A 20,609-nucleotide genomic window follows, 5' to 3' on the forward strand; every position below is an offset into this window, starting at 1 on the left:
TCTAAATGCCCGAGTTGTTGAGCTACTGCCGAAATTGCCTGCTGTCAGAAAGCGTCGGAAACCAATGGTTGGAGTAAAGTGGAGTCACTAATCTCCACACAAGTACCCTTCAATCGATCCTTGACAGCGAGACGAAGCTGAAATGTCTGGGAGGCCCAAGTTGGAATCTTCTTGTCGGACCAGGAGGTGAGACCCAGCGCTGACCCTGGAGGTAATTTAGTACCCGGTCGGTAGTGAATCAGAAGCTAGGGCATGTCTCTATAGACCCCCAGCGACGGCGACAGCTTTGGCAGAGCCGGTAGGGTGGCGCTAGCGTCGACCGGTGCCATCGAGCAGAGACGCGAGGGATTTGAAATGGTGTCGGAACAACGGTGGCACGTGTGAGGAGCAAGGTGGCAGGCGCTCGTGTGGTGTCGTCGGAAGAGAAGGGAGATCGACAGATGGCAATCGGGGTAGAGATAATCAAGAGGAGGATCGACAACCTCGCTTGTGGCTGTCGGTCATGCTGCCAAGTCGTAGCAGAGGGGGCGACCATCGCCGGCTAGGGCAGAGAAGAGAGGAAGAGGAAGGGAACCGCCGTGGCGCCGGTTAGGGCATGGGAGGAGAAGGCATCGCGAGGTTTAGGGCAAGGGACGGGCTCGCGGGGAAGAAAATGGGAAAAAGGAAAAATAAGGAAAAGGAAAAAAGAAAACAAAAACAAATAAATAAATTCAACTTTTCCTCATTTAAATGCGGTAGTCCAAATAGGCTTTTCCAGACCCCGTTTCTATCCCCGTAACCTGAGCCATATGAGCTCCGAAAAAATCCAGAAAAATTTCTAAAAATTTCGGAAAATGCCCTTACCATTATTCACCATTTTTCAGTATTTTACATTTTCCCCCACTAATAAAAATTTGGTCCCCAAATTTCGTTATCTACCATCAGCAAGTACTAGCAAACGCTAAACTGTATAAATGCTGAATGGAACCATAACTTAAATAAAAAGGTGAGGGTATCGAGCTCGGATCGTATCCTCAAGCTCCCAAGTAGCCTCATCGTCCGAATAATGCTGCCATCCAACTTTAACTAGTCGGATTGTCTTGTTCCACAATTGACGCTCTTTCCGGTCCAGAATTCGTACCGGAACCTCCTCATAGGTGACGTCAGGCTGAACGGGAACTGAGATATCGGTCAACACATATGTCGAGTCGGATATATACCTCCTCAGCATAGACACATGGAATACGTCGTGAACACCTGCCAAAGCTGGTGGTAGCGCCAAACGATAAGTTACCGCTCCAACCCTTTCCAAGATCTGGAAAGGTCTAATGTATCGCGGAGCTAGCTTACCTCTGAGGCTAAATCTCTTCACCCCTTTCGTGGGTGAAACTCGCAGAAATACATGGTTGCCTGCAGAGAACTCTAAGAGTCTCTGACTCCGGTCTGCATAACTCTTCTGGTGGTCCTGCGCCTCTGACATCCTGCGTCTAATAGTACGGACCAACTCTGTCTCAAGCTGAGCTTTATGAGTGTAAAGACCACCCTTCTTACTACTACTACTCTCTAAGGATGACCGTTACTTATCTACTAACTCTACTTAACCGGTGTGATTAAAAACCACATGGAAACCCTACCGAAAAATTTCGGCAGAGTCTCCCCTGTACCAGTGACCATATTCAACAATACATGCAGTATATATATACAGCCACAAGCGGCTGGAACACATAACAATCAACCACGCAGTATAATAATTCTAACTCAGCAACAATAAAGGAAAACTAATCCATACTCACAACTGAATAGCAAACACAGTATCAAGTGTCCTTATAAACAGTTATCAAATTTTCTTAACACATAAAGACTTAATTAACTCAAAGAACAAATCATAATTCATCTTATTCGCAAGGATCCCTAGGACTTCCATAGTGCAAACATCACACACCCCTCTAAACGACCTCCAAAAATTACGTAAAAATACTCTAAAAATTCCTAAAAATCTCTAGAATATTTTAAAAGTATTTCCAAATATTTTTATGGACTTTTAGAACTTGAAATAGGGAAAATTGGGTCATTACAATTCCCCATACCTTATAAAAAGTTCATCCTCGAACTTAGAATAGCTCTGGATACTTCTGTCTCATACTGTCCTCCTGCTCCCAAGTGACTTCCTCATGCTTCTGGTTCTGCCAGATAACCTTCACTAGTGGCACTTCTTTATTTCTTAGTCTCTTGACTGCTCTGTCCACTATCTGTGTAGGTCTGCTCTCATAACTAAGATCCTCTTGGATCTGCACTAACTGAGGCTGAATCACTTGGCTAGGGTCGTGGAGACACTTCTTTAGCAGAGAGACATGAAATACATTATGTATTGCTGACATGTCCTGTGGTAAATCCAGCTTGTAAGCTACTTTCCCAATTCTTTCTGTGATCAGGTAAGGTCCTACATAACGAGGACTTAATTTGCCCTTCTTGCCAAATCTCATCACTCCCTTCATAGGAGCGACCTTGAGGAAAACTGAATCCCCTACTTGGAATTCAAGTGGCCTACGGCGTGTGTCAACATAACTCTTCTGTCTACTCTGGGTCTGATCTTCTGGATAACCTGAGTAGTCTCATCCATCAGCTCTGTCTGAATGCCCAGTTCTACTTCCATTTCTTTTCTCTCACCTGCTTCTTGCCAGCAAATGGGTGATCTGCACTTCCTGCCATACAGTGCCTCATAAGGTGCCATCTTGATGGTGGCTTGATAGCTGTTGTTGTAGGCAAATTCAGCTAAGCATAGATACTTGCACCAACTTCCCTTGAAATCTAGTGCACAAGCTCTGAGCATATCTTCTAGAATCTGATTTACTCGCTCTGTCTGTCCATCAGTCTGAGGATGGAAGGCTGTGCTGAACTTGAGTTTGGTGCCTAGTGCAGTCTGAACACACTCCCAAAAGTGAGAGGTGAAGCGCCCATCTCTATCAGAAACAATAGATTTAGGAACTCCGTGAAGTCTGATCACCTCTTTAACATACAACTGTGCCAACTGCTCTATAGAGTGGGACACCTTGATGGCTAGAAAATGAGCAGACTTGGTCAATCTATCCACTATTACCCATATCGCATCATATCCATTTGTGGTTCTTGGAAGACCTGTTATGAAGTCCATGGATATGTCTTCCCACTTCCACTCTGGTATAGGAAGAGGCTGTAGAACTCCTCCTGGTCTCTGGTGTTCTGCTTTGACCCTCTGACATGTCAGGCAGGTACTGACATATTTAGCTACATCTCTTTTGAGTCCAGACCACCAGAATCTCTGTTTCACGTCTTGATACATCTTGGTAGAACCAGGATGCATGGAGTAAGGTGTACTATGAGCTTCTTCTAAAATTTTCTTTCTCAGCTCTTCATCATTGGGAACACACAGGCGACTTCCTTGATAAAGAATTCCACTGTCTGATACTCGAAATTCTGAATTTCCTTCTTCTTGTATCCCTTGCTTGATCTTTTGGATATCTGGATCTTCACTTTGCTTTCTCTGTATATCCTCAAGTAGGGTTGACTCTAAGGTCAATGTAGAGAGTTGCCCACAAATAATTTCCATTCCGAAATCTGACAACTCCTTCTGCAGTGGTAGGGCTAATGATGACAAAGACATTAGGGATGCACTGGATTTTCTGCTTAGTGCATCTGCCACTTTATTAGCTTTGCCTGGATGGTAGAGGATTTCACAGTCATAATCTTTGACCAACTCTAGCCACCTACGCTGTCTCATATTTAAGTCCTTCTGAGTGAAGAAGTACTTAAGACTCTGATGGTCTGTGAAAATTCTGCACTGAACGCCATACAAATAATGTCGCCAGAGTTTTAGTGCAAAGACCACAGCTGCCAACTCAAGATCATGAGTGGGGTAGTTCTTTTCATAATCTTTGAGTTGTCTGGAAGCATAAGCTATCACTTTTCCTTCCTGCATGAGTACAGCTCCTAAGCCCATCTTGGAAGCATCACTGTAGATGTCAAAACTCCTGTCACTTTCTGGAACAGTCAGAATAGGAGCACTGGTCAGTCTCTTCTTGAGCTCTTGGAAACTCTGTTCACATTTATCTAACCATTCAAACTTCTTATTCTTTCGGTGAGGGTTGTTAGTGGAGAGGCTATCCTGAAAAGTCCTCCACAAATTTCTGTAGTACCCGGCTAAACCGGAAGCTTCCGATCTCCCTGGCGTTCTTGGGTCTACTCCAGTTGTTGACCGCTCTATTTTTTGGATCCACTTGAATGCCTTCTTTAGAAATTATGTGACCTAGAAATGTCACCTGATCTAACCGAACTCCTTTGAGAACTTAGCGTAAAGTTGCTTTTGCTGAAGAGTCTGCAGTACTATCCTCAAATGCGTGTCATGCTCCTCTAGGGTTCTGGAATAGATTAGAATGTCGTCGATGAACACAATGACAAATTTGTCAAGGTATTCTCTGAACACTCTGTTCATCAGGTCCATGAAAACTGCAGGTGCATTAGTCACACCAAAAGGCATGACTACGAACTCGTAGTGTCCGTATCTGGTCCTGAAAGCCGTTCTGGGTATGTCTCTTTCCTTCACTTTTAGCTGATGGTACCCAGAGCGCAGATCTATCTTTGAGAATACTATCGCCCCTCTCAACTGATCAAATAGGTCGTCGATCCTGGGGAGGGGGTACTTATTCTTGATTGTCACTTGATTTAGAGCTCTATAATCTATGCACATCCGCATAGATCCGTCTTTCTTCTTGACGAACAACACAGGAGCTCCCCATGGTGAATGACTAGGGCGGATGAAGCCTTTGTCAAGCAGCTCCTGAAGTTGTTCCTGTAGTTCTTTCAGCTCTGCTGGAGACATGCGGTATGGAGCTTTTGAAATTGGACCGGTACCAGGAACCAGTTCAATCTCAAACTCCACTTCTCTGTTGGGAGGTAGTCCAGGTAGTTCTTCTGGGAATACCTCTGGATACTCACAGACTACCCGAACTTCCTCCTGCTTGGGTCTTTCTTGTTCTTCTGTACTCACAATGTGCAAGAAAACCAGCACACCCTTTAGCTAACATCTGGTGAGCTGTGAGAGAAGAAAGGAACTCTGGGTCTTCTTCCTTGGCACCCCTGTGAACTCAAAGGATGATTTTCTTCTACGACAGTCCACTGAAGCACTGTACTTGCTGAGGAAATCCATACCCAAAATGATATCGAAATCCTGCATGGCGAGGACCACCAGATTTATACATAGCTCACGGTCTGAAATTCGACTGGTACATCCCGAAGCCACTGGTCGGATTCCATGACTTCCCTGAAGGTAGGGTCGTCGGGAACTTGGAGTTCATGTTTTCTGTAGGTACTGTAATTCTTTGGCAAAAGGTATGGATACAAAAGAATGGGTCGCCCTAGTATCAAATAGTCAAGAGCTATATCTTTGAAAAATAACTACTTGACTCACGACCGCCGAGGCACTAGCGCCTTCTTCTTTGGTGAGGAGAATACTGCACCGGCCGGAATCGTGGGGCTTCCAACCTTCCTTGATGATCCGAGGTCCTTCCAAAGTTGCGTATATATAATGTAGCCGAGGTTTGCCTCCATATTGTATTAGCTGAGGTGCTTTGAGCTTGTTAGGACATTCTCTAGCCATGTGTCCTTCCTGCCCACATGCATAGCATCCAGTCTTACCCAAAAGACAGGCTCCTGGATGTGTTCTCCCACATTTAGGACAGAGAGGGATCTTGGTCTGCTTATTTGCTGGTCCCCCTTTCTGGTTACCTCCTGAGTTCCACTGCTTTCTTTTGTTACCTTTGCCTTTCCAGTTCTGCTTATTTGCCTGAGGTTTCTGACTCCCAGCTGTCTTATCTTCGATCTTGACTGACTTTTGCTGCACTCGTTGTGCTCTGATGCTGTCCAGATAGTGCTCAGCAACTAATGCTCTACTAACCAGCTCTTCGCCAGTCTGAGGCTGATGAGCTCCACTACTCACATTGAGTGCTATCACTGGCCTCAGCATCCTGAGCATCAGTCTGACTCGTTCCTTCTCCGTGCTTACTAGCTCTGGGCAGAGACGAGCTAGCCTATTGAATTTCTTTACTGCTTCTTCCACCGACAGATCACCTTGTCTGAATTCTATGAACTCCTCATAATGCTTATTGGTGATCCACTGACGGAAGAATTCTTCATAAAACTCTGCTTCAAAGTCAGCCCATCTCATCTGATTAACTGCTCTCTTGCTTTTAACTCTCTCCCACCACATACGAGCATCTCCAGATAGGCAGAATGAGGCACACTTGACCTTCTCGACTTCTGGCCAGTCAAGAAGCTCCATGGTGCTCTCCAGTGTCTTGAACCAAGCCTGGGCATCCCAGGGCTCAGTCGTGCCTGAGAAGCTCTCTGGTTTCAGTTTCAGCCACTGTATGAGGTAGGCTTCTTGTCTCTGGGATGCTGTGACGACTCCCTGGCCAGCTGGTGGAACCTCAGTTACCACTGGAGTCTCCACAGTTACTGTTGGAGGAGTGGGAGGGACTGGCTGCTGATTCGCCATCAGATTGACGATCACTTGCTGCTACTCTGCCACCTGTCTCTGAAGTTGAGCAACAACTTCAGAGAGATTTGGTTCAGCTGCTCTGGGCTCTTCGTTCTCCTGAGCCTGGTCCTCAGTACGAGCGGTACGGGGGCGTCCTCTTCTTGACATCTAATTATGCAAAGAAAAGAATGACTTGATATATTCTTTATCCTTTCTAACCAAACTTAGGTATATGAATAAAAGGAAAACAAACTTTTATCTTACTAAAGCGCATACAAGCAAATACTCTATATTGCAAATAATAAAGAAAGCATAAGAAAGAAAACTTAAATACTTTCTTACTTGAAGACGGCAAGGATGATGCTGATGTGTGTGATGCTGAAGAATGGGACCTGCTCTGATACCAACTGTAAAGACCACCCTTCTTACTACTACTACTCTCTAAGGATGACCGTTACTTATCTACTAACTCTACTTAACCGGTGTGATTAAAAACCACATGGAAACCCTACCGAAAAATTTCGGCAGAGTCTCCCCTGTACCAGTGACCATATTCAACAATACATGCAGTATATATACACAGCCACAAGCGGCTGGAACACATAACAATCAACCACGCAGTATAATAATTCTAACTCAGCAACAATAAAGGAAAACTAATCCATACTCACAACTGAATAGCAAACACAGTATCAAGTGTCCTTATAAACAGTTATCAAATTTTCTTAACACATAAAGACTTAATTAACTCAAAGAACAAATCATAATTCATCTTATTCGCAAGGATCCCTAGGACTTCCATAGTGCAAACATCACACACCCCTCTTGCATCTCCTTGTCGCCTTCCTTCATATTAGCTTTCCTTTTTCTTTATCTGTAGTAGGAGAAAGTGCAGTCTATAAACATAAAGCTTAGTGAGCGCTATCTAACTCACAAAAACTCGATATGCATGTATACAAATAAAAACATGCTAAAACTGAATGCTAATATGTAAAGCTACTCATGCTCATAAATAGCGAAGGAATCAACTAACAGAAAAGATAACATGTATAACTACACATGCTCATAAACTAATAAAGAAAGCAAACTAACTGGAATGCTAACATATAAAGCAAAACATGCTCATCAACTAGCAAATAAATAACATGTAAGAAACTAAACATGTAAAAGCTGCTAGCATAAAAGAAAGCTAAACTTGCTAATCCTTAAAACAAAGTGAAACTTACTTCTTTTACTCTAATCTTATTCTTTTATTTCACTTGTTTAAAATTTATACTTTAATACTTGAAAATAATAATCAACTTCTCTTGGGCCCAGGCTTAGTACCATTTAATGCGCGTTCCCTATTAGGTTGGGGTAGCGAGCCGCCAATCCTAAAAGAGCAGACCTTGGTCTACCAGGGCCAAGACCTTGGAATTGGACACCTGGATTTGTTTAACGACAACCTTGGAAGTCGGGTACTAGCCTCTTCTTAAAAGTAAAATACTTTTTATCTTAAATACTTCTTCTTTAAATGCCTTGGCATTTTAATAACATCTGGTGTGCCAAAATCCCTAAAGTCTTGACTTTGGGATTTACTTAAGGCCTTGGCCTTTTTCTTTCTTTTCTTTTTCTTCCTTTTACTTGTTAATACTTCTAAAAGTATTTAATAGGATTCTTATTTTTCCATTTAAAATACATGACTGTTCATGCTTGTTAAAATAGCAAATAAAACTAAAAAAACTGCTCATGTGTATCTAGTAATAAAGAAAACTGATCATGCTCAACTCATAGCAATTAAAAACTGCACATAGGACTAATAAAAATCTGCATTTAAGCTATAAGAAATCTGCATGCCAAGCTTAACTAAAATCTGCATACTAACTAACTGTATGCTTTGGAGGTTGAGTTAAACATGTGTATCAAAGGAACAAAACGTTATCAGTAAACTACATCCAAAACTTTTCCTTTCATAAGCACTAAACTGCCCCCTTTTTAGCACAACATCAACATTAATAAAGGTAGCCAATTCCACAATTTACAGCACTAACTAAAGCATTAAATAAATTATGGAACATGTAAGAAAGAGTGAAACTAGCATGTACAATTGGGAGGAACAAAACTGAACAGAAATCAAATCTGCATTTGCTTGAGGAAACTAAATTAAAACATAAACGAATATGCACTTGCTTAAAGAAAAGGCAACTAACTCAAATCTAGCATTACAAATAGCATGTGAAATCTCTAATTTCTTTAGCAATTAAAAGAAAGACTCCTAATAAACTCTTAACAAATTCTTAACAAGAATCCATTTAAATCCTCTAACAAGGTAACAACATGAAGGGAACTACATGCTAATCAACAAGCATATGTTTTCTCATGGTCAACTAAATAACCGGATTGCACAGCAACCCTAAAGAAACTACCCGTGCCCCTTTTCTTTGCCTAACTCAAGTTAAACTTGTTGTAAATTTTACAATCAAAACCCATGTAACTTATTCAAACAATACCTTCACAGAATCACAGAAAACAAGCTAAAATATACTACAATACTTATACTTTTACAGCACAACAGAATCTTGAATTTTCTGCTACAACAGAACTTAAGAGGAAAAGCCCAAGGACGCATACTACTCTTAAATTCCCGGACTACCCCAATTCTGTACTCTATAATCTGAAACAACCTTGGTTCAATAAGCCCTATACAACTTGTTCTTAACCAAGGGGGAGACCTAAATCCTTAGCACAATAAATTCGGCACAACAATTTCCGAAAGCAAGGAAACGAAAATCTCGGAGCTATCCTACTGCAGGTGAGTAGCAACTCACCGTGATTTACTTGGACTTACAACCAATCGGGACGAACACTAGGGCTTCGGAAAGATGAAGTCCTCGGCTTCCTCTTGTGCTCACGCGTGCTCCTCTCTGTCGGGACGACCACCACAGATGAGGTTGGCCGGAAAACAGCTTCGTCGGCGCCGGAAGGAGGAAACCTAGCTCCGTCGCCCTTTCTTCCGCCGAGAGCAGAAAATCGCCTCGCCGCGCCGCGCGTGCGTGAGAGGAGAAGAGGTGAGAAGGAATTAGGTCACGGGAAATAACTTAAGTCCTCTCCTTATAACTTGAGTTATTTTTGGTTCCAAACATAGCTTATATATTTGCCGCAGCCTATTTAATTAGCAACGATCGCTAGCCCAGTTGGTCCGTTGGGCTTTGCTCGAAGCCAGAGGTATGTGCTTCGATTCTCAGTCGCGCCCCTTTTTCTTCAATTTATTTCAAACGTTCCAGCTACTGCATATATATATTTCGCTCCATATAAGGTTAACAAAAATCGTGTAGCTCAGCTGGTTGGGGCCGGTTTTGCTTGGGTCAGTCCAACCCGAGATCGTGGGTTCAAATCTCACCTTCAATATTTTTCTTTAAAACTTCTTTCTTTTTATACCCCTACTAAACGACCTCCAAAAATTACGTAAAAATACTCTAAAAATTCCTAAAAATCTCTAGAATATTTTAAAAGTATTTCCAAATATTTTTATGGACTTTTAGAACTTGAAATAGGGAAAATTGGGTCGTTACAATTCCCCATACCTTATAAAAAGTTCGTCCTCGAACTTAGAATAGCTCTGGATACTTCTGTCTCATACCGCTCCAAAGTGACTTCCTCATGCTTCTGGTTCTGCCAGATAACCTTCACTAGTGGCACTTCTTTATTTCTTAGTCTCTTGACTGCTCTGTCCACTATCTGTGTAGGTCTGCTCTCATAACTAAGATCCTCTTGGATCTGCACTAACTGAGGCTGAATCACTTGGCTAGGGTCGTGGAGACACTTCTTTAGCAGAGAGACATGAAATACATTATGTATTGCTGACATGTCCTGTGGTAAATCCAGCTTGTAAGCTACTTTCCCAATTCTTTCTGTGATCAGGTAAGGTCCTACATAACGAGGACTTAATTTGCCCTTCTTGCCAAATCTCATCACTCCCTTCATAGGAGCGACCTTGAGGAAGACTGAATCCCCTATATCAAGTCATTCTTTTCTTTGCATAATTAGATGTCAAGAAGAGGACGCCCCCGTACCGCTCGTACTGAGGACCAGGCTCAGGAGAACGAAGAGCCCAGAGCAGCTGAACCCTTCTTACTACTACTACTCTCTAAGGATGACCGTTACTTATCTACTAACTCTACTTAACCGGTGTGATTAAAAACCACATGGAAACCCTACCGAAAAATTTCGGCAGAGTCTCCCCTGTACCAGTGACCATATTCAACAATACATGCAGTATATATACACAGCCACAAGCGGCTGGAACACATAACAATCAACCACGCAGTATAATAATTCTAACTCAGCAACAATAAAGGAAAACTAATCCATACTCACAACTGAATAGCAAACACAGTATCAAGTGTCCTTATAAACAGTTATCAAATTTTCTTAACACATAAAGACTTAATTAACTCAAAGAACAAATCATAATTCATCTTATTCGCAAGGATCCCTAGGACTTCCATAGTGCAAACATCACACACCCCTCTAAACGACCTCCAAAAATTACGTAAAAATACTCTAAAAATTCCTAAAAATCTCTAGAATATTTTAAAAGTATTTCCAAATATTTTTATGGACTTTTAGAACTTGAAATAGGGAAAATTGGGTCGTTACAATGAGGTCCCAATAACTGGGCCTCCCCATCCTCATCCCAGAGGGTGGTTGTCCGACAAGGCCTACCATACAACGCTTCAAACGGTGCCATCTGGATAGCCAATTGCAAACCGTTGTTGTAGGCAAACTCTCTACCAATGGCAAATGGTCCTCCTAACTGCCTCCAAAATCCAATACACTAGACCTCTGCAAGTCCTCTAGAGTCTGAATGGTCCGCTCTAACTGTCCATCTATCTGCGGATGGAAAACTGGAGCTGAGTGCCCAAGGCCTACTGCAGACTCTGTCAAAAATGAGACGTGAACCGGGGGTCTCTATCCGAAATAATAGTCAAAGGGGTAATCATGAAATCTGATGATCTCCCGACAATACAGATCTGTCAATCGATCCAGAAAATCAGTCTTCCGGATCGCTAAGAAGTGTGCGGATTTGGCTAATCGATCAATGATTACCCAAATCGCGTCATGGCATCGTCGTGTCCTAGAAAAACCCACCACAAAGTCCATGGTAATATGTTCTCATTTCCACCTAGGAATAAGAATCCGCTAAAATAATCCAGCAGGCATCTGGTGCTCTGCCTTCACCTGCTGACATACAAGACCTCTCGCTACTAATTATACGATGTCTTTCTTCATACCGTTCCACCAATAGGAACGCCTCTAATCTCGATACATGCGGTCCCTCCTGGGTGGACCATAAATCGAGAGCGATGAGCCTCCTGAAGTAGCTCCTGTAAGACCAGGTGAGACTGAAGTACACATAAGCAGCCTTGAAAATATATAATACCTGCTTCATCTCGGGTAAACTCAGTTTGCTGCCCGGAAGTTAGCGTGCTGGTAATGGACTGTAAACGCTGATCACTGGCCTGGGCCTCTCGTATCCTCGTCCTGATCGACGTCTGAGCAACCATGGTAACAAGGATACCCTGCTCTGTCTGTCCCTGCTCTTCAAGGTCTAACCCAGAGAAACCCTGAATCAAGTCTGTAACCACAACTCAGTGTCAAGCCAAAGTCCCTCTAGACTTCCGGCTAAGTGCATCAGCAACCACATTAGCTTTTCCCCAGGTGATAGCTAATGGTACAATCGTAATCCTTCAGAAATTCCATCCATCTCCTCAGTCGGAGATTAAGTTTCTTTCTAAGTGAACAGATATTTGAGACTCTTATGGTCAGTGAGAATCTCTAATGTAACACCGTACAGATAACATTGCCAAATCTTTAAGGCAAAAATAATGGCGATCAGCCACAAGTCATGTACTGGGTAGTTCTCCTCATGCTCCTTCAACTGTCGAGAAGTAGTAGACTACCCTACCGTGCTGCATCAAAACAACGCCCAACCTTGTAGAGATGCGTCGGTATAGAGCACGAATCCATCCTCTTCATAAGGTAAAACCAAAATCGGAGCGAACACTAGTCTCCGCTTTAGCTCCTGGAAGCTGGTCTCTAGTCCTCGAACCACATGAACTTCACGCATTTCCTGGTCAGGTATGTCATTGGCATAACGACGCATGGAAAACCCCCAACGAATCGTCTGTAATGTCGAGCCAGACCAAGGAAGTTGCGAGTCTCCTGTATAGACTACGACTACTCCCAACGATAACAACCTCTATCTCCTGTGGAACCACGGTATACTCCTAGTGCCCGTGTGTCTCAAATATCTCACAGAAGACAACCAAAATACGCACTACTGATCTTCACATATAGACATTTCCGCCGAAACATCTCTAAAACTATGCGAAGATGGTGTACGTGACCCACCTTGGATCCGAAACAGATCACAGCATCATCAACAAAGACAATGGAAACTGATCCAAACATCCTAGGAATACCCAAATCATCGAATCCATGATAACATGTAGGGCATCGCAAGCCCTAATGGTAAAACCAAGACACATAATGTCCGTATCACAGACATTCCTAACCTTAAGATCCTCGACAATAAATAGATCTGATCACCAACGATATAAATCACCAAAGAATAGATCCTCCAATGTGAGAGCAACGCTCCATCACATGAAATACCACATAGGTGGGAGCAACGCTCTACCATAAGAAATCCTCCATATGTGAGAGCAACGCTTCACCACAAATAATCTGAAATATGTATCTACAATAAATATGAGAGCAATGCTCCGCTAAAAGAAATCCGTAATATGTGGGAGCAACGCTCCACCACAAACAATCCATAACACGTGTGGGAGCAACATCCACCACAAATAATACATAAGTGCCAAAGGCACCTAACTATCCAGCTAAAGTCTGCATGAAATCTCTCTACCACAGATCACTGGGGGTAGCCTAGGGTATAACAACCCAGTAAGCAAATCAAATCCATAGTCAACTCTATCATCATCCTAGTGGGTCGACCGCCCATTAATAAGAGAATTAGTTGACAGGATAATACAACAAATATCATAATGTATATATTTAACATTCTACATTTAACATAGGTAGAATCATCATGAAACTACCAACCATACACCTGGCGCACGTGCACACACATATATGGATGATCGACATAATCCTCCAATTAGTACACATCAAACATACCCACAACATAGGTATAAATCATCGTGATACCTCCAATAATGCATACCGAACCCGTGTGCATATAAAAACATAGGTATAATCGACAATACACCTCAAACAACACTCACATGACATATATACACCTATGCCAAGAGTATAATCACGTAATACTTCCAACAAATCATAATCGACACGAGTGTACACACAGAACAAATAGAATGAACAAGATACCTCCAATAAAAACACTCAAACACATGTGCACATTTCACAACATATATTTAATTGACAAAATACCACCAATAAACCAATCAGACCACTCAGGTATATTCCATTAGAAACCCACAATAAACATAACTAGAAAAATACACCCACTACATGAAATCAGACCGTCCATCATAACAGTCCTACAACATATAATAATCATATGTACACACCACATAGATATACAGAGTCAGCATATTTAATCCAATCAACCTGATATTCTCCATGCTACATATAAGTTATCCAACCAGGTATATAAAGTCTAAAAATTAAAGTACCCATAGAATAGGATACATCGATCCTCTATAGACTGACCAAGCCGACAATGGTATATGGAAAATTCAGTCTTTTCCACATCGGTACAAACCCTGTACTCAAATGTGCTCCAAATATCCAACTAAGCACGAATAACCCAAAGATCAGCATCTTTATAAAATAGAGTATGATGGTCCTCTACTGATCGGACCAACAAAACTAAATTGGTCATCTACCAACTAATCACTTAATCCTCTTCAAGCAACTATGGTAAATCAAACTTCTACTGATTGATCTAACAAGAGTAGATCAATTATCTACTAATGAAATTAACTAAGATAAAATGGTATACTACTGGCTAAGTCAACATGAATATGTAGATACTATCCACTACATAGCTAATAATAACAGAGGATGGTATGCGCCTCGATCTTCTAACCAACTAGTAGTAACATAAGCTAAAACTACAAGTGATATGATATGGAAAATCACTAGAGACTGTAATCCTTGATCTCTATTAAAGTCGACTATGATAAGGGGTTTACCTAACACATAAAATATATGCTATATCAATTCGATAGGTACTAATAAAGAATGCTAATACATGTCATAAACTGTAATAGTCAATGGTGCATATACTAACAAAAAGGTAGGATAACAGTATACTAACATACATCCTATAGCTTGGAGATGTCCTGCTGCTACCAGGTCCCAAAACTCGAAAAGTCACATCGAGAAAACTAAAATATGAAATCCAAAACACGGGATATAAAACTCGTACCGTGCTCTGATACCAAATAAATTGGTATCAAATAAATCTCGAAAATCCAAAACACATAGCAAGTATCGTATACCTGCTCTGATACCACTAAATTGTCACGCCTCGAGGGAGTCTCTGTCCGAAGAAATTTTGACAGCACCTCCCCTGTACGGGTGACAATCTGAAGCATTTCTACAGACATAATATACATCAGCCACAGGCGGCTGGAATATACATACAACCACGCAGTTATATGTAAAGCAACCCACTCGGCTGTACCAAAATCAAAACACAACTGTAAATGACAGAAACCACATACAAACCAAAACACAGCAGAAAAATGATAGAAAACCACAATACATGACTGCTAGCCGGCTAGGCTTACATAACCAACAACCAATACGAAATACCACATAACAACATCAACGCTCCAGAAGCAAAACCGGAGTACAGAGCTAAACACACTGATACATAAAACAAATAAAACTTAACGAAAACTATAGTCTTCTGATGTGACGTGGGAACCGATAGCCTGGATACTCCCAAGCGACCATAACAATCTGGTACCTGAAAAATATATTGTCAACGGAGGTGAGTTCAACAACTCAGCGAATACCAATAGACATACCTAGTAAGATATATCTAACAGCAATAAACATGGAATACAACTTCCTACTCATATATAGGAAATATGCGAAACTGAAAGGTAACTGAGGAAGCTGTACTCACCAGGAACTCCTATTCAGAACAAAAAGGGTCGTCAAACCGAGAGTGTCATAAACACTGTATGCATGTCAAACATATGCATCCAACCAAATGCAGCAAATAAATACAGCAAGCATAAGCAATAAATGCATCAATGCGTATGATGCCAATGACATGGTCACCCCTAACGCCAGTCAACCATCTCACACACAATGGTGAGACCGAGTGGGTAGGGCTGTGACAACCGTGCACTCTGACATCACTACTCCTGATGAGTGACCGAGTGGACGGGATGCTGTCGGAGTACACCTGTCCTCCTACCCCAAATCATAAATGGGGGAGCTCAATGCTCTCATCTCCCGGTACACGGTGACGGGGAGGAAATCTCTGCCGGCTACCACGCTGCGTCACACTACCCATGAGCGGACCGACAGAGCCAAACAGAGTCCAACCGCCTGCCGGCTACCACGCTGCTACACTAAACCAGCGGAGCCAAACAGAGCAGAACCGTCTGCCGGCTACCACGCAGAGTCACCAGACTAACGGAGCCAAACAGCAGAACTGTCACACACCTGTCTGATCTACAACTAACCCATGAGTGGTGGTGTGTACGGATACATGTAACTGGCGATATGCTCGATAATAATGGAGCAAACTATCGCACAGCATGCAATCATGTAAGATGATGCATGACACTAAACATGACAATATCATGAACAGCATAACAAGATCCATATATAAATATAAAATGTGTACCATAGGACAATGTATAAAATGAAAGGTACAGATAGGATATCAAATAAACCCTAGGTCCTGAACATATCCACCTCCATAAAATATGTACCAACAATATACATGGATCAAAGCAAAAGGGTGTAAGTATGCAGATCAGATATGATATAAAAATATAGGTACACATGCCAGATTATAAAAATCCAGAATCTAGTCCTAAACTCAGTAAAGCATGGTATGTCACTTACTCTAAGAACTAAGGTACTCATGGCAATAATCACGAGGTATAAACATGGATACATAAAAAGCGACAAAACAGAACATGCTATTGGTATCAAACCGTGACATACCAAAGGCAATCATGATCATTGCTTGTAGCTATAAAATACTATGCATATCCAATTGACAATATCATAAAAGATAAGTCAAGAGGCACCCGCCTCAAATAGCAGGTCGTATCTGGTCCAAATCTGATGTCAAGATACTCATCTCGCGTTAAAGTCCTGTACTACATGGTATCCAGATTTAGCTAATTATATATTGATGTGCGTAGATTATATACTCTTTTATGCATGTTTTTACGCACATTTACATATTTTGAGCATGCTTGATCTATGCATTTTTATACTTCCAGCTTTCCTTTTTGCATATTTACTCTTTTGGTTCGGAGATCTGCTTTTTGTGCATTTTTTGTACACAGGAGTTGATTTGGTGAAGAATCTACATCTTTGGGCATGCATTGGAGGAAACAAAGGGAGAAAGCACCGGGTCGTGTGCCGCACACAGCCATGCACTAGTATGGAGCTCGGGCCGTGTGGAGTTTGGCCCCAACAGAAGAGGAAGATGACATGGCCGTGTGAACCTCGCACGGCCATGTCAAGATTTGAAGCCAACCAGAGCAGAAGCCTTACATGGCCGTGTGGATCTACACGGCCGTGTGAAATTTCCAGAGACCAAGCAGGCTTCGGCCGTGTGCACCACACGGCCGTGTAGCATTTCCAGAGACTAAGCAGGCTGTGGCCGTGTGCACCACACGGCCGTGTAGCATTTCTAGAGAGCAGAAGGGTTCTAGCCATGTGGAGTTACACGGCCGTGCAGCTTTGGCAGAGAGGGAACTGGACATGGCCGTGTGAATCTCACACGACCGTGTCACGGGGCCGTGTGGCGCCCGATTCCCTCCTCTATTTAAACCCTTCTTCATGAATTGAAAGGGGATCTCTCCCCCTTTGGGAGAAAGCAAGATTTGGTGGTTTCCTCCCAATCTTGGGAGGATTTCTGGGCGATTCAAGGGGAGATCTCGACGATTTCGACTCCGGAGCGAGGATTGGATCCGAAGACGAGGCTTCTTCGTAGATAAGTTTTCTCTTTCCCCCTCTTCTTGATTTCTTGGATTGGGGACTTAAGAAATGCTTGTAATTTCTATTTCTTCGGGTTTTCTTCCTCGATTCATGGAGTAGATCTTGTATTCTAGGATTAAGGGAGTATTTGTATGATGGATTGATGTAATCTCTAATGGATTTGCCATTTTCTTGTTTCAATGACATTGACTTGCTTGTATCAATTAGATCTTGAATGATTAATGGTGATTTGTGCTTAATTCTCATTCTTGATTGATTGTTTGGATTTCTTGTGGACTTTGTAAAGATAAACTCTCACTCGATCATCCGAGGGATCCACGTGACAGGCGCAAGCCCGTGTAAGGACGTTTGAGAGATAATCTTGAATAGGAAATGGGAATATTCAAGAGAGTAGGATGGATCTTGTGATTAGTTTCTTGTATCTTGATAGATTAATGAGTTGTGGGCTTCTATGTTGATATCCGAGGAAGGCATAGTAATAGGTGCGCTTCTGTGTAAGGACAATGTAGGTTCATGTCTAATTAATTCTACTTAGATACATTTCTCAGTCCTTAGCCGGTTGTCTATTGCAAGAGAGAACCGGCAACTTTCTACATGTTTGGCAATTGAGGGATAAGAATTGGTGAACTATTTACATTCAAGAAATCTTACAAAGAAACCGAAACTCCTAGAATCTCCCTTTATCATAACCTAAAACACTAAACTCTTGTTTGTTGATCTTTAAGACTAGATTTGTTTACCTTTACTTTGCTTTTGAAACGATTGGATAGTTGTTTAGCTAATTCGCATTGAGACATTTCTAGTGCTTATTCCAGTCCCTGTGGATACGACAATCTTTTATATTACTTGCGATATTTCCGTACACTTGCGGAGCGTAACAAGTTTTTGGCGCCGTTGCCGGGGACTGCGCTATAACATTAGGAATTATCAATTGAGTTAGACTAAACATAATTTTTCTTTTTTTCTTTTGATTTGCGTAGTTATAACTAATTGTTAGAATTTTGTTTTCGTAAGTTTTTCCTTTCTTGAATAACATTCTTGACAACTCTTTTTGTTGGAATTCTAATTCTAATTCTAATTTTGCATTCTTGATTTCTAGTACTCTAATCTAACTTTTTTCTGTATTCTCTTTTGATCTTGTTTCTTTCTTCTTTTCTTTTGTAAACATATCTTGCAATTTTTAGCATATGAATTATTCTAGACATTTTTCTTTTTTCTTTTATCTTTTCTTTCTTGTTTTCATTATGCACTTTCTTTCTTGCAATTTAAATTCTGCATTTGCTTTCTTGCTTTTCATATTGCATTTTATTTCTTGTTTTTGATTCTTGATAATTTTCTTTTTCTTCTTGAATATCCATGAGCACTAACATGTCAAGCAGGACCATGAGAAATTTTTCTACACCCTTTTCTGCAAGATTTTTATCTCCCATTGTGCAACCTCAAATTGAAGTAGAAAGTTTCCAACTAGACCCAGAGATAATTTTCATGATACAAGGTCATAAATTTGGAGGAGAAGTATCAGAAAGTCCTTATCTGCATCTTGAAACATTTTTAGAGATTTGTGATTTGGTGAAATGTGAAGGAGTATCAGCAAATGCAGTTCGATTGATGATATTTCCTTTCAGTATCAAGGATAAAGCAAGGACTTGGCTATATTCTCTCTGTCCTCAAAGCATCACAAGTTGGGAACAATTGGAGAAGCAATTTCTGAATCATTTTTTCCCTCCAAGTAGAACGGTGTATATGAGGAATTGCATAACAAATTTTTCTCAGGCATATGGAGAATCATTATTTGAAGCATGGGATAGATTCAAGAGTCTTCAAAGACAGTGCCCTCATCATGGTTTTGAAAAATGGTTGATTTTGCACATATTCTATGGGGGAATTTCTTTCTCAGACAAGACTTTATTGGATTCATCAGCTGGAGGTTCTTTTATGGACAAAAGTGTAGATGAAGCTTATTCGTTAATTGATGAAGTGACATTGAACCTCCATGAATGGTCGAGCAAAAGTTGGATGGAATTTCCCTCAGATATTCAAAAAGTGCAAGCTATAAATGTAAGAGAGTCTGTCAAACAAAATGAAATTCAACCACCTAAAAATGTTGAAATTCACAAGTCATAGAGTGAGGAGTTCAAACATTTGGGGGCAAAGCTTGATAGTATTGTTTCAAAATGGTTTAAAGAAGATCCCCCTCCTACACAGTCAAGATCCAATGAAAAGTGTGATGATGTTGGGTTGAGAAGTGGAAAAAATCATGAAGAACTTCTGAAGAACGACATGTTTAGAATTGAGGAGAAGAATAATAGAAGATCACAAGAACTCAGTTCCATTTCTCTGGGAAGTTCCCAAAGGCCAGAAGTACCTTTCCCTCAACGATTAATCACACCAACATTAGATAAGCAAGTTGGACCTCCTCCAAAAGGTCAAAGGGAATTTGGGAAAAAGGGAGTTCAGTCTTTCCTAGGACCTTCACTAAGGGTTCCTTTTCCACAAAGGTTAGTGGGGGTCAATGAAAATAAAGACTTCGGCAAATCCTGTGACACTAATATGGTTGAGTGTAGATTTTTGAATATATATGAAGATGAAGATTTTTCAGATGAGGATTTTATTGATAATGTAGTGGTAAATAAGTTTTCAGATCTATCTCAAAATTTTATAAGGTGTTATAGTGACATCGAATTTTCAGATGATGAATGTGATGTGGTATATCAACTTAAAACTGCAAGTGAAGTTATTGATCCTCTTGTTATTGATTCTCCTATTGAGGACATAGATGTTGGTTTATTTTTTGATGTATGTGTTGATGATGATGATATGGAAGAATGTGTAGGGAGCTATGTTGTGGAAGCAGCATCTCAAGGATCACCACCTTTGTCAAGAC

General features: G+C 41.3%; 1 non-coding gene across 1 annotated transcript; it reads right to left on the reverse strand.

The window, feature by feature from the left end:
• Window positions 1-19,466: 19,466 nt before the first annotated feature.
• On the reverse strand, window positions 19,467-19,572 carry LOC122054314. The gene has a single exon (XR_006132641.1). It is a non-coding gene; the product is annotated as a small nucleolar RNA R71 (small nucleolar RNA).
• Between the last annotated feature and the right edge of the window lie 1,037 nt (window positions 19,573-20,609).

Source organism: Zingiber officinale, chromosome 3A (assembly GCF_018446385.1).
Source record: "Zingiber officinale cultivar Zhangliang chromosome 3A, Zo_v1.1, whole genome shotgun sequence".
NCBI classification, from domain to species: domain Eukaryota; kingdom Viridiplantae; phylum Streptophyta; class Magnoliopsida; order Zingiberales; family Zingiberaceae; genus Zingiber; species Zingiber officinale.